General features: G+C 48.1%; 1 long non-coding RNA gene across 1 annotated transcript; it reads left to right on the forward strand.

Annotated features, from left to right (window-relative positions):
• Nucleotides 1-11,393: 11,393 nt before the first annotated feature.
• Nucleotides 11,394-15,648, forward strand: LOC142574159 (uncharacterized). Its single transcript, XR_012826441.1, has 3 exons — nucleotides 11,394-11,464; nucleotides 13,441-13,509; nucleotides 15,518-15,648. It is a non-coding gene; the product is annotated as an uncharacterized LOC142574159 (long non-coding RNA).
• The last annotated feature ends 244 nt before the right edge of the window (nucleotides 15,649-15,892 follow it).

The following is a 15,892-nucleotide window of genomic DNA, read 5'->3' on the forward strand; positions in this document are numbered from 1 at the left end:
GTGGCTGTACGCCATCAAACAAAGTGATGTTCTTACAGCGAAGATTTCGTTGCCTCTTCCTTCGAGTTTTACACTGCTTCTTGCTGCGGTCTCGCACGCCAAGTCAGGGGGCGGAGGGTTCACAGTGAGCATATACATGAAAGGGACGTGGTAGAGAGGATAGATGACGCGAGAAACTCGTTTGGACTTTTCCATCATGTCGCATGCCCACAATTCTCACTGGAGCTACGTGGACATCGTCAGGTTAGCCTCTTGACAGCTGTAATTATCCATGACCTCCCGCGAGAGCATTGCACAAACTGCAGAGCTTACAGTTCCACTAGCGAGCGAGTCCTGCAGACAGGTATATTTAATGGTAGAAAGGGGGCAAGGAGATGAGGCAGAGAATGGGTAGAGCCGGCGCAATCCCGAAACGAGTGAATAACAGTCTTGCCGAGGAAGTGATAGTTGTGCGAGTTGGTGCGAATTCATAGTGAAATATTTGACACTTGTTGCACATGCGCAGCGATGATAGCTGGGGTATTTATGTTCTGTATCTTTCCGAAACTAAACAGTTGTGAGTAAGCGCTCGTGAGTCCACCTTCCCTGTGTCCTTGTCGATTGCGCGCCCTAAATATTTCACTATGAACAGTCTTGCCACCCTTCGCTCGCAGTTCCCATAAAGGGGAGGAGGTCGGGACAGGGAAAAGGCTACGTTAAGGAAAGGAAGATAAGGAAATGCTGTTACTGTAGACCCACCAGTTAGTGGGAAAATTGAAACTACGGTACTCTACGTTTCTGCTAACTCTGGAAAATGAGGACCCTGCAAATTCGTCGCCACTAACGGCACAATGCGCACCTATAAAGGTGAGTGCGGACAACCCTTTCTGGGTAACATTGCGAAGCGAGTCTGTGTCTTCAGGAGCCTCCAACGTGGTTGGGGATGCGAAGTATGCTCAGCAAGTGGCATTAGTGGAGCCGTCATGACCATGCCTCATATTGCCTTGCAGATCAAGAAAATCAATAGGGACCTTGTGTATGCGACAAACATATCGAAGCAACCTGCTCTAAAGCTCTAGCACGTCCAGGCTACCTAAAGCGTTGTCTGCGCTCAGCCCCCACAGAAACAAAATTGCTTATTTATAAAACCCCAGTGTGGCCCATCTTGGATTACGGGTGTGTCATTTGGAACACCTACCTGGAATCCGACATAAAAAAAAACTCGAATCCGTTCAAAAGCAAGCTATATCGTAAATAGCGGCGTTACGAGAAGGACTTCTCCTCCTCTTCTAACCTTCCCTGCTCGAACCTCTCTTCGCTAGTAGAGCGGCGTAATGTAGAAAGCCTTAAACTGATTAACACCACTGTTAACACTCAGCGTTGCTCATCCTTGGAATGCATTATATTTGCTAAAGCGTCTACCCCATGTAATTTTCACTCACTAAATATAACACCCCTGTACGCTCGCACTGACAAATTCAAATACAGTTTTGTTCCCCGATCATTGAATTGTGGAACCAGATTCCTCCTAACATACGATAACTGACACCTGATAATTTCGTTAGAACAGTCACTGCTTCATGCCCATGATTCCTAGGGCCATCTAATGTATACCATGTTTACATGTATATATGTATGTACTGAAACCATATTTTTTCATATTTTGCTCACGAGTGCTTTGCTGTGTGCCTCGCACCTTTGACTTGTGTACCCCCTTTTGCTCTGTGTGTGGCGCACTAAATTCGGTACCACACTTCTACAATAACCCTATTAGGGTTGCAGCATGTATAAACAAAATAAATAAAAATAAATAATAAAAAGATGCTTGTTTAGCTTGCCAACATATGGACAATAACAGGTGTAGGGTCTCAAAGCGGCAAGCTAAAGAAGGGGGATCACCCTTGCACTGAGTGGCAATCACCGCTGGTGCAAAATATTCGCACGTGTATTGGGCGACCACGTATCACCGTCTAGCAAATGTTATCGCACAGCGCAGGACGTGCCTGCATGTATTGGCAGTTTCTGGAATGTTATCGATGGTTCCATCCGCTGTCTGTGATCGAACCGTGTGTAATTTGATTGCATGTATGCGCGACGCGAATAATATAGGATTTCGTGGAAGACACGCGGGTACCAGCGATTACTCTGGAACATTCGACGACTGATGTCTAAAAGCCAATTCGCTTGACCCACTGATTAGATTTCGACGACCGCCGATCGTGTTCGCCGCTATTGCTCTCCTTTAGTGTAACTGGCTTTTCTAGGCACAAGTTCACCCAATAAAATGCTAGTTTCGCCATTCACCGTTTTGCTTTCTTCAGCGTCACTACCACGTGACATCTGGTGGAGGTGCTTGCGCCTTCATGTACCGGACGCTCCCACAAAGCCGCAATCCAAGCCCGAAGCCCGAAGCCCGAGGACAACACCTCCGCCGCCAAGGACGAGCGAGCTAGCCGCAGGCTGTAAAGACTACCCCCGGAGCACGGACGTTTGTCTCAGATGACCAGGAAGATCGCTACCAAGTTAACGACCACAATGGCAGAAACAGCGTCCCAGATGGTGCTTCAACACCCTAGAGAACCACCCGCCTTCCGTGGAGCTTCGTCGGAGGATCCAGAAACCTGGCTCGAAACTTTGAAAGCATCTCGGTCTTCAACAAGTGTACCTCTGAGGAGAAGCGGCGCCACGTGTACTTCTCCTTGGAAGATGCCGCGAGGACCTGGTTCGAGAACCGGGAGTCGACCCTTACAACGTGGGAGCTGTTCTGGAGTAACTTCTTACGGACCTTCACGGGCATCGTCCGGAAAGAAAGGGCGGATATTCTATTGGAAGCCCGAGTGCGGCTACCAAACGAGAATGTTGCCATCTTTACAGAAGAAATGAGCCGCCTATTCAGCCACGCCGACCTGGAAAAATCCGAGGAGAATAAAGTCCGCCTACTGATGCGTGGTGTAAAGGAGGAACTTTTCGCGGGAAGGGTACGAAGCCCACGGAAAACCGTCGACGAGTTTCTTCGCGAGGCCACCAGGATCCAGAAGACACTGAAAATGCGGAATCGGCAATTCTTTTTTTTTTTTTTTTATTGCGATAAGGCTTGCCCTTAAGGCATAATTCTTGGACTGTATATGTGTATTCAACCGCCGCACGAACTCGACAAACTACGCCGGTGTTCAACCACCGGACATCAATGACATGCGCGAGACTATACGAGCGGTCGTGTGGGAGTAGGTACACAAGCTGTTCCCTTCATCACAGCTTCAAGTAGCTTCTATTGGCGATGTCTTATGTCAGGAGCTCCAAAAACAACTCGGAGTAGCCCCTGAATGGCCTCAGCCGCAAGCGATGACATACACCGCTGTAGCCCGCCGTCACGCTCCCCATCGGTGCCCACGGCAGGGCCCAGTGACGACACAGTCCCGTTGTCCGCCACAGCCAGAACGCCAACCTGTCGCCCCACGCAGCATCCAAGGAACACAGACGTTTGGCGCGGCCCCCACCACCGTCCGCTTTGATATCACTGCGGAGGTGCCGGGAACATCTACCGCCGATGCCCTTGCCGCGAGATGGGACTGCTAGTGTTTGCCATTAGCGCAGCTCGCCCACAGCAAGGCGAACGCCCACATGCCATCGCCGACTGTATCGCTGCCACGCAGTGAAGCCCTTGACGACCGCTCCATTCGCCGTCACCAGACCGCTACCTGCCGCCGCAGCGCCATCAATACACTGGCCCGGGGTGGGGACGGTCCGTCAGCGCATATCCCGAAAGCTAAAGGCAGCAACCGATGGAGGTGTGGTTGCTGTTTCGTCAAGCTGACGAAAACCCTCCTCTGCCGACGAAGACGCCGAAAAGACGATCACAACGATATATCAACGAGACGCCGCCATCCCGACGAAGCCATAAATTCAAGAATAGACCAACGAAAGGCGACTTGATGACGCGGCGTTCCAGCTTCAGTTCGACATGACGCAGCCATGATCGGATGCCAAGACTTAACTGCTACACAAGACAAAGACCCACCGACCTCGACGTGCTTCTCGACGGCCACGCAGTCACCGCCTTTCTGGATACAGGAACCGACAACTTTAACATGAGTGCACCCATCGCCGCCCACCCGAAGAAGGTTAGGACTGAATGGGAAGGCCCTCACATTTTCACAGCTGGAAAACCCATAATAACGCCGACTGGAATCTGCACTGCAGGAATTACAGTTAAAGACTGGACCTACCCTGCCACCTTCGTTATCCTCCAACAGTGTTCACGAGACGTCATTCTGGGCATTTTCTGGGCATGGAGATCCTGAAACAAAACGGCGCAATCATTGACCTGAAGTCGAAGTCAATAATGCTGTCGGAAGATCAAGCGGTAATGCCGGATAGCTGTTGTAGTCACCACGCCTTGCGTCTGCTCGAAGATTGAGCCAGCATCCTTCCCCGCTCCAGCATTGTCATTTCCGTCGTCACAAAAACACCTGCACACGTAAAAAGCGTCATCGACGGTGACCAACGAATACTTTGTTTAGCGAAAAACAACAGACACAAGAAAGACGACAGGACAAGGCGCCTTGTCCTGTCGTCTTTTTTGTGTCTGTTGTCTTGCGCTAAACAAAGTATTCATGGATTCGCACCAACTAGCCCGCCAACGAATGGTGACCAACGCCTACTACTCGACCGTGAAATCGGTGTCGCAAGAGGGATCGGTCGACTGCACGGAGGAAAAACGAAAGTGTTGCTGACAAACTTCAGCCAGGAGTTCAAGCATGTCAACAAGGGCACAGCGATCGCATATATCGAGGAAATTCCCGAAACAAACAATGCGTTTGTCCTCTCGGATGCTGCCGCATATACCCCGACGACCGTAGTTCTCGAACCAGACTTCAATATAAATCCAAGTCTCCCGATGATTAAGCAGCAACAGCTCAAAAGTCTCCTTCGAAGATACAAAGACTGCTTTTCGCGTCGTCGAGGAGTAGAAAAACTCCATCGCAAAGGATCGCATATTAACCGAAGAGTGCGCTCGACCACTCCGCCAAAGCGCTTACCGAGTTTAGAAGGGGGACCCTTAAACTATAAGATAACGATTCGACGAAATCCTGCGCGATGACATCATCCAGCCGACGAAAACCCGTGGGCATCACCTGTTGTCTCAGTGAAGAAAAGGGCGGAAGCCTACGTGATTGCGTCGATTATCGTCGACTGAACAAGATCACTAAGAAGGACGAATACCCCCTCCCACGGATAGACGACGCATTGGGTGGGCTCTGCAACGCTAAATATTTCTCGTTGATAGATCTCAAGTCAGGCTACTGGCAAATAGAAGTCGACGAGAGAGATCGCGAAAAGACCTCCTTCATCACGCCAAACGGTCTCTACGAGTTCAAGATCATGCCATTCGGACTGCGCTCGGCGCCTGCAATGTTCCATTGCGTCATGGACGCCGTGTTAGCAGGGTTCAAGTGGCAGACCTCTCGTGTTTACTTGGATGACGTCCTCATCATCGCTAGAAAATTCGACGATTCCCTTAGGCGGCTTGCGACAGTACTAGAGGCCATCAAGTCATCAGGGCTCACTTCGAAGCCGGGATAGTGCCACTTCGCTCACGATGAGCTTCTGTTCCTGGGCCACGTCATCAGCAAATCTAGGGTCCGCCCTGACCCACAGAAGACAGCCGCCATCGCATAGTTTAAGCAGCCCGTCGACGAGAAAGCAGTGCAAAGATTCCTTGGCATGTGTGAATACTACAGGCGCTCTGTCAAGGACTGTTCACGTATCGCTGAGCCGGTGACTCATATAACTAAATGTGATGTCAAGTTCAATTGAGAAACCACACAGGCCAACGCATTTCAAGAACTCAAGGGAGGCATGCAGTCGCCACCAGTACTTGCGCAACTTCGGCGAGTACGCCGATCCAGAAATTCATACTGACGCCACTAACCTAGGCCTCGGTGCCATTCTACTCCAGAGGAAAAACGGAGTTGAACAGGTGATAGCTTATGGTAGCCGGTCGCTGTAAAAAGCGGAATGCAATTATTTTACGACCGAAAAGGAATGCCCCGCCATCGTTTTGGCTACAGTAAAATTTGACCCTTATCTATATGGCAGGCCATTAAAAGTCGTCAGCGTCCACCACGCGTTGTGTTGGCTAGCGAATATAAAGGATCCGTGAGGACGACTGGCGCGGTGGAGCCTCAGACTAAACAAATACATCACTGTAACCTACAAGTCCGGAAGAAAACACTCTGATGCCGATTGCCTAGCACGCGCCCCCATTGTCTCCACGCCGCAAGATCACGAGGATCACGACGCCTTCATTGGCTTAATAAGCGCTGAAGACTTCGCTGAACAGCAACGAGCAGACCCGCAGCTAGAAGGCCTCGTCGAGTATTTGGAAGGGCACTCCGACGTTGTCCCTAGGGAATTTAAGCGAGGATCGTCTTCATTCTCGTTTCAAAATCACCTACTAATAACGAAGAACTACTCACCAGTCCTCGCCAACTCCCTTCTTGTTGTACCCTCAGCGCTGCGTCCAGAAGTACTGTACGCCCAGCATGACGATCCGACCGCTGGGCACATCGGTTTCTGCCGGACGCCACGAGGATACAAGAAAGGTATTACTGGCCGCGCCTGATCGCCGACGCTGTCCGTTACATCAAGACAAGCCGAGACTGTCAGCGACGCCAGACACCAAGCACACGGTCAGAGGTATTACAAAAGCCGGTCAAGCCTCCTTGCCAACCATTTCAGCAGATCGGGATATACTTGTTGGGACCCTTTACGATGTCAACAACCGGAAATAAATATAACGTCGTGGCGACGGACTACCTCACCCGCTTCGCTGAAACTAAAGCTCTGCCGAAAGGAAGCGCAGCCGAAGTGGCGGAATTCTTCGTCAAGAACATCCTGCTGCGACATGGCGCCCCAGAAGTCCTAATCACTGACAGAGGAACGTCCTTTACGGCGGAGCTCACCCAAACCATTTTGCAGTACAGTCAGACAAGGCATGGGAGGACAACTGCCAGCCACCCAGAGACGAATGGTGTTACGGAGCGCCTGAATAAGACCCTCGCCGAAATGCTAGTCATGTACGTCGACGTCGAACACAAGACCTGGGATGCCGTCCTGCCATACGTAACCTTCGCTTACAACACGGCGGTGTATGAAACAACACGGATCACACCGTTCAAGCTATTGCTCTCCTTTGAGTGTAACTTGCTTTTGCGGGCACAAGTTCGCCCAATAAAACACTAGTTTCGCCATTCTCCGCTTTGCTTTCTTCACCGTCACTACCACGTTAAAATATGCTCAGGCCTGGTGTTTGGTTTTTCTTGAATGATATGCTTGGAAAATGAGTTCTTAAGCGCCCCCCCCCTCTACTTGTGTCAAGTAGAGGGGGGGGGGGCGCTTTACGCGCGCTGACTCGGAGTGACGTTGGGATCAATAGATTGAGCAAACGTTCTGTCACATGTCAGCTCATTCGTAGCGACATGAAGAGCCATGACGTCAACCTGAAGAAGAGTAGAATCATCAGGCACGTCGTAGACACACCTGGCGTCAAATTCCTCTGCAGAGCCGAGGCACTTGCGATGGTGCATGCTTGCCGGACGCGAGAACGTATTCAAAACGTAAAATGCGCTGGAACCCTGGTGAATGGGAGGGAGAGCGAAGGGAAGCAAGAAGGGATGGCGGCATGCAGAATAATCAAAGGACGTGAATAGAAATGTTAAATCTTAAAAAGCAGCAAAGGAAACGAACACAAGAGCAGAAGAGAAAGGAGGAACATCGGTGGCGGTGGTGACGACAACTCGAGCAGAAGATAGAGGCAAACATTTAGAAAGACGGCCGGAAAATGGAGTCCGCTCATTCTGCAAGGGCCACAATCAATACCTGGCTGATGAGATCAGAGGAAGTCTCATCTCAGAATGGTGACATTAGAGCAGAGAGGAAGAATGATAAACTCAATGTGGTCGAAACTGTCTTGTTTGGTAGCACGGAAGGTGCATTTTCCTAAAGGCTCAATTGGCTCAGCGCTTGCTGTACAGTAGCGAAATTGCAAAAAAAAATGATGTCGTGACTTTTCGGAGCGTACGGCGAGCTGATCGGCAATCACGCACACTGCGGCACCCGTGTCTAGAAGCGAGTAAAGGGCGATACCTTCGGCGTAGACTGAAATGACGTTGCCCGGGAGTAATCGAGGGCTTAAGCAGTTCGATGAGATCTCAGTTCTAGCCTGCGGAACTGCGCCTTTTAGTTTTCCTCTAAAGCGGAAGGGCGGTGGATAAATAATTAAATTATGGGGTTTTACGTGCCTAAACCACTTTCTGATTATGAGGCACGCCGTGGTGGAGGACTCCGGAAATTTCGACCACCTGGGGTTCCTTACCGCGGACTTAAACCTAAGTAAACGGGTGTTTTCGCCTTTCACCCCCATCGAAATACTGCCGCCTTGGCCGGGATTGATCGCGCGATCTCGTGCTCAGCAGCCCAACACCATAGCCACTGAGCAACCTTGGGGGGTTGCGGCGGATAATGGGGGACAGTAAACGTCGACGGAGAGATGGAGACCAACGGGTGCCGAAGCTTCGGGGAAGATGAGAAGAAGAAGCGAAGGGCTGTGCAGGCGGAACATAGTGCTAGTGGGAGTCAGGAGCATTCCCTTTTGGTCTCGCACTCTCGGGAGGGTACCGATTCCACCGTTGGCAGAACCGTACCACGTGGACAGCAAAGCCACACGCGTCGTAGATGGGTCGGTTGTCTTTGGTACGCCATGGACAGTGGACAGGGGGCCCAGGGTGGGGTGCACGAAGCTGAGCCGGGAGTCCGGGTTGTGGAGGCGCGCTGAAGCCACTTCGGGGTGTGTAGTTCACAGCTGCAGAACGCGGCGCGTAGAAGCCTCCTGTGGACATGTAGTGCGCAACTGCAGGCAGTGGTCTTGGAATGGCGGCGACGGCAGCGTACGTGAGCAGAAGCGGTGCTAGAGGTCGCTGATTAGCGAGGGGTAGTGCGTCGCTGACTTGTTCGTGTATGACCCGTTCGAGTTGCGGAGACAAAGAAGCCCCAGAAAACCGGGTAGCAGCCGGAAGTGAAAGACAGCGCCCCACTTGCACAGCGCACAGCGAGTTCAAATAACCCGGTATATCATGTCTTGCCATACGTGGGCGGCGCGAACAGCGTTTGCAGAGAGAGCGTCTGCTCATGTCAACATGAAGCAGATAGTGTTTTCAAACGAGGAGAGAGCACCGAACTAACCTTCGAGAATGCCATAAGTGTCAAAGGCCCCCAGAAAATCACGCATCATGCAAGGGAAAGCGCCCGTAGAGAGGGTAAGGAAGCGAACTGAGATCAGTTTCGGTACTTGATGAGGCTGTGACTTCATTTAAGATTGTTTTCATTATATCGCCGGAATAAAATCGATTTTGCTCCCGGGTAACAATCGTATGTGCTTGCTTTCGGCAGTGTTTTATATGTTTGGCAAAATCTTGTTTTACATACCGCACGTAGCGTCTTGGTGCAAAGCACATACAACATTTTCTGTCATTGTTAACGGGCACCATATGAGATCGGTTTATTTGGATGTCTCTGAAGCGTTAAATGATCGTCCGCATCAATGATCATAGTAGGGGGATGAATAGAATGAGGCAGCCTATGCTATGATCTCAGGCGCAATATATAAAGAATACAGCAATGGGCAGTCTCACTGTAGCAATTCCCACATATAAATTTTCCCAAGGTGCAACCTGTTTCTTGGCATAAACATAGGATGAAATGTTCGCGAAACTCTTCCCTTTAATGCTCCGCCGAGAGCCACATGATGCACACAATTTTATTTCATGTCCTGGCAACGTACAAGCAACTGTTCATATACTTTTCCCATCGGATTAGTTTTGTGTCCTTTGGCGTCGGCGTGCGACGGATGGCACTGCTCAGTTTCTGCATCACGTTTGGCACATAGCAATCGCGTGCCTGTTGGGCAAGACGGCGAGACTCACGGACCCACGCCGTGGCACTGCCGTAACCACGCATCACATTGTATCACTGATTCGCCCTTTCTTCGTTTCACCAGATCCCAGATCGGCCCACTTTGTTACTGAACTGTCTCCGCGAGATAAGCCCGTGTAACTAAAGAAAAAGAAGAAATGCCGCGGAACAGACGGGCCAGTCCCCGTTTGAGAAAGGCATAGAAGCGTTGGCTTTAATAAAGAAATTAGGCGTTTGACGGCGATGAGTTCATGGCAGTGAGGGCATAGAGGAACGTTTGTTTTTCAATGTCGAAATGTGCAATAAATGGATCTGCAGGGGTAGTATAGATGGATACACATAAGCGAACTTGTTAGATGCGTGCTGTACCATGCTGTGAGCGCGAGTATTCGACAAGACCCTTGTACCACTAGCCAGCGGTAAAACAAATACAGAATGCTTCGTAGAAAAACCTTTGCTTTAAGCAATTGACAGACTCGTTAGTATTTGCATAACTAATGAACAATTGTTTTCTATTTAAGAAATTTTGTCATAGGCATTTCTCGACATGCGACCTATATTTTTACTTAAACGATTATAAAGACATTCATCATCATGATCATCAGCCTATTTTATGTCCACTGCAGGATGAAGGCCTTTCCGTGCGAACTTGAATTACCCCTGCTCTGCGCCAGCCGACTCCAGCTAGCGCCTGTGAATTTCTCAATTTCATCACCACACCTATTCGTCTGCCATCCTCGACAGCGCTTCCCTTCCCTTCGAAACCATTATGCAACCATAGTGGCCCACCGGTTATCTAGCCTACGCATTACATCACCCGCTCAGTTTCGTTTCTTCCTCTTAGTGTCAAGTAGAATATCGGATATACTTGTTTGCTCTCTGATCCACACCACTCTCTTGCTGTCTCTTAAGATTATGCCCAACATTCTTCGTTCTATCGCTTTTTGCGTGGTCTTTACCTTGTCTTTAAGCTTCTTTGTCAGTCTCCTAATTTCTGGCCATATGTCAGCATCTGTAGAATGCGTTGGTTGTACACCTTTAGTTTCAATGATTATGGTCAGCTTCCAGTCAGGATCTGACAATGTCTGCCGAATGCGCTCCAACCCATTTTTATTCTTCTGTATGTTTCCTTCTGATGAACAGGATGTCCTGTGAGTAATTGACCTAGGTAAACGTACTCCTTCACAGACTCTGGATGCTGACTTGCGATCTTGAACTCTTGTTCCCTTGCCCGGCTAGTCATCATAATCGTTGTCTTCTCCATATTAATATTCAACCCTACTCTTAAACTTTCTCTGTTAGAGTCCTCAATCATTGGTTGTCAATAAAGACATTACTGTTATGTAAAAAGTCGTAGCTGTTACTGCCGTAGCATGACAAGTTCTCTTTTAAAGTTTTCGTTTCAACAAAACATGCACCTAATCCCTTCATCTCTTTTGTAGTTTCGAGACCTGAGAGCAGGTCCTCGGGAACTGCTTGCTCCATTCACTTACTTGACACTGAGCTTCAAACGGTTAGTGTCTCTTATTTGTATGCAGACATATGCAACTAAACCTGAACCGTCATACCTTATCTGATACTATGACTAATCCAGTGTGCATGAATAATTTTTTGCCTCCGGGATGTTTTCTGGGTGCATATTATATGCAAAAGCTATGCTTCACTTATAGGTTAGCAGTCATGCCTTATTGGCACGAAAGCACGTGCCAATGCAGCCGTGCCAATGGCTCAACGAAAACTTAGGGCTAAAACTCCGCAATGGAGTATTTTCGTGTATTGTATCATTGTTTAGAATCGTTACTTACAAACCCTATACTGCACTGTTGAAACCATGGCGGCCGAATTTTACGAGATAAGCAAATCCAATGAATAAAACACACGCTATGACGATGTCCCCAGTAAACTCGCGCTCATGACACATTCTTATGCTCATATGCCAAATTTCGACAAAACCTCGTCCGGCGATGGTAATAAATTGTCAAATAACCTGGATACCGGCAAGGTTCGCAAGGACATAATAAATTCCCCCTTTGAAACTCAGGCAAATCCCGGTTTATCTGACCATCTTGTGTTCGGTAAATGAAATAAATGCTATAGTAGCGCTGATCTTCTCTCATCATCTGCCCGCCGATGCGCTCGCCTGCATTCCCACGTGTCCTCTTCAGAAGCTTCTCTTTGTTGCTACTGACGTGATTCTGTAATTGCCGGCGTTTCCCACGCATGCCTTACCCGAGCAAGCTCTTGCTGGTGTTCTAACTGCGCCTCCGTAAGGCACCGCGTTTCGAGTACGTTTTCTAATCGCATTCTGACGTCTCCGTCACTGAGATGTTGCTTAAGATAGTCACAGATGTTTCGTATCCAGAACAATAAAAGCGCTAGCTCACCCATAAATTGTGATCTTTTTGGTCTATGATACGACGCACGTCTTCCGATGTCGAGTGAGCTGTTCGTCTGTCGAAAAAAATTCTAGCAACAATTTGGGCCGCGGGTTTCCTACAATAATTACAAGAGGGAACTATGGCGCTGCAATTGTTCAGCTGACATGGAACGATAATTACTAAATGCTGATCTTCCTGCTTGTGCCAGGAGACGTCCTTGAGGCGTTGCCTATTCCGCTTTATCTGCGTTCACTCCAGCGCATTTCGAAGGAAACTATACTATATCAAACCATATCACGGGAATATCCCAGGAAGCTATATGAAAGGAGTAATTGCAGAAGACTCCGTGAAAAACATATTCGCTACGAATTGCAGCGGCTCTCACTGTCTGATCTGCAGACTGTCTAGGCGGCCAAATCAAAACGCGCCCAGCGTCTCAACGCTGTCGCTTGCCAGCGCGAATTTCTAAGGGTGTTCTATGCCGCTTGCCGATGCATACCTCCGCGGAGCGATGATTTCAATATCGGGGTTCTCTACTAAGTCACGAAGCCGCTTGACGGTGGAAGAACAAAGTTTAGGCAAATCCATATACTTGCCATCTTGCCTTGCTGACGAACCACCGCGCTGGCAGCTCCCGGAGACGGTAGCGCCAGAGTTCACTCTCACAATTATTCTATGAAACATAATCTTTGGCCTATGGCTGCATTGGTGTCCACAACCATTTAGTGGTAAGCATGCATGAGTTTGTGTTTTCACACAGACTAACCTATTAGAGCCCAAATGGCGCTGCGGGTTTTGCGGGGCACGATACCGAAGGACGAATGGAACGTCGCAGAAAATTGCTCGGGCACCTAGCCAAAAAACGCTGCGCAATAAAACACAACAGTTTGCCTCGAAATGGGCTGCATCACGTAAGGGGTTTGTCTTCGTATCCCGTTTTCGAGTACGAAATCAGTGTGGTGATAGTGCGATATCACGTTGAATATCATGAGAAGCGTCCACTTTAGCTAACAGTGTTTTTTTAACATTGCTAATAGTTTAACTTTGAAGTCGTTTTCTTGCTATTTTGTTGGTGCAATTATAAGTGACAGGTAGATAAAATTTTCTACAGAGACCTGTTGGATGCTGCGTTATTTGCCAAGGATTAAATCGAACACTACCAGATAAAACTCCATGCTACGTAAGTAATCATATATTTCTCTATGCAATCACATTTTGAAATTTCGAAGAACGCCCTCATAACGGTGACACCATATTAACTGCAGCAAATCGGTCACCGTCTTAGTATCTGTAGCGAGTAGCCCAGGGGCGGTATGCTCGGTTGATCACTTTCAGAGATACAGTCACTTTCGTGAGATTTCGCCCGAAAACGCCGACATTTACGTGAAAACGTACCGCGCCAAGATTGAGAGCGTTTGTAAGAATATAACAAGCTTGTTTTTCCTGATTTTTCTGAGAACATGCTCTTCTTGCACAAATCATAACGCTTAGATGATATAACAGTTTTCGCACCTCTGCCAGATGAAATAGTATCAAAAATCATAACTTACGCATTTGACGTCTTTTATATCTTAGAGAAGATGCTCTTCTTGCACAAATCATAACGCTTAGATGATTACATTTCTTCGCGGTTTTATTATCATATTATCACTAAGGACTTAGAAGGTGAATTTTTGCATTCGACCTCGACACGACGTTGTTTATATCAATGTGCAAGTGAAGTTACAATTAGTGGTCCGTGCGCATTATGTTGTGGTTTAGAGGGCAAGCGTTCGGGGGGGGGGGGGGCTGCGATCCGAGAAGGACGTGGGCTTGACGCGCACCGTCTACCCGAGCACCCAATGCTAAGCGCGCGCTAAGGAATTGGAGCGAGCGTCTTTTCGTCTACCCGGGCCATTGCTGCACATAGCTGTTTGCTCAACTGAGAGCAGATGTGATTCGTGGCTGCTCGTGCACCGAATGCTAGAGATGCGAAACAGTTCAAGCGGGTGAGCGGTCCGCGCGAGTGTTTATTCCGTGATGCCAGCTCTCGTCGCGCCTGCGTTGATTCTGGGAATGCTGACAGGCTTCGAGGGAGATCCGCTTGTGTATTTTATGCGCGCATGAAATCAAGCTATTTTAGGTAGTAGGTGAATGCTTACCGCAACCTAAACGCCTTTTCAAACTAGGAATCCTAATTTATTGTGTAACGGTCGAATACTTTGCTAACACTATCAGTGCCTCGCCTTCCAGCGAAAACGTTGCACTTAAGGTATTTATTGTTCTATACTGATACCAAATATTTTAATATGTCGTAATAGCGTACATATAAAAAATTCAATGAAACTAATTATGACAAGGTATGCATGTACTCCCCTGAGGAAAAGTATTCGAAGCAGGGGTCTTGCTATGAAGACAATCTTTATTTCTACGCCTACGTATACGACAAGAAGCCAGCAAACAAAGGCACCAATGATAGCATAGCAAAAATTGCATGTATTAATTAACTGAATTAAGTAAATTGTAAACTACTAAAGCGAAGGTGGATTAAAAACACACTGACCGTGGCGGGGCACGAACCCACATCGTCGCATTACGCGTGGGATGTTCTTACTGATTTAGCTACCGCGGCTAATACTCCCAGGTGTAGTTCTAGTTCATAAATATCCCAGGATATAGATGGGAAAACGGCACCGCGATAGCTCAGTCGGTAAGAACATCACATGCGTAATGCGAATACGTGGGCTCGTGCCCCTCCTTCGGCCTGGTGTTTCCTCATCCACTATGATCTGCATTCACTTATATTAATTATTGCGGACATGTAATGTCCCGTATGGTGTCTGTGGTGTCTTTGTTTGTTGGCTTTTTATTGTATCACTAACGAAATCATGCCTTCGGTTTCCTTTCTTATTCTGCAGTCAAGTATGTAGTTTTAAATAACGACTACAGTCAGAACTTGGTATTGAATACTTTCCACTTAATTATTGAATTTCAGTTTGTGCACATGGATTGCCGATAAATTAGGTTCCGTTCGGCGAGCCCAAAGTCCGTGCACTTTGGCTCACGGGTTTTCGTTTACACTGTCCCCTAATAGTGCTTGTTCCCTGTCGCTAAGTTCTCTAATATTTACAGTGACGCAGGGGTTTATTTAACTTGAAAGTAGGAACATCTACTTCGGAGCTAACATGCTTGCGATGGTTTCTTTCAAGGCCCTCCGTGCGGAAGATGCTGAAAGGATACAACCATTCGCACATCGAAGTTGCCCTCTCGGACTGTGTGAAAATGGGGTGTGTTCGCCAACCGGGAAATATGAACTTTGTGCAAGTAAACTGATCTAGAATGCAACGTGACTTTGTCTCTATTTGTGTAAATTCTTTCATACTTAGCAAATAACCGAACTTACTTTGATAGAAGAAACATTTACATCCCACCTGATATCCCACATGACAACACCATTTTTGTTGATGCAGTGAAGTAGGTATTAGTTTATGCAGGCTACACCCTTAGGCAACGTTACACCCTTTGGGGTATATCTCTGCTATACAACAATAATTTTCGTCTGCCTTGCTTGCGTTTCCTTTCTT

The sequence above is a fragment of the Dermacentor variabilis genome, chromosome 3 (assembly GCF_050947875.1).
Source record: "Dermacentor variabilis isolate Ectoservices chromosome 3, ASM5094787v1, whole genome shotgun sequence".
NCBI lineage: Eukaryota > Metazoa > Arthropoda > Arachnida > Ixodida > Ixodidae > Dermacentor > Dermacentor variabilis.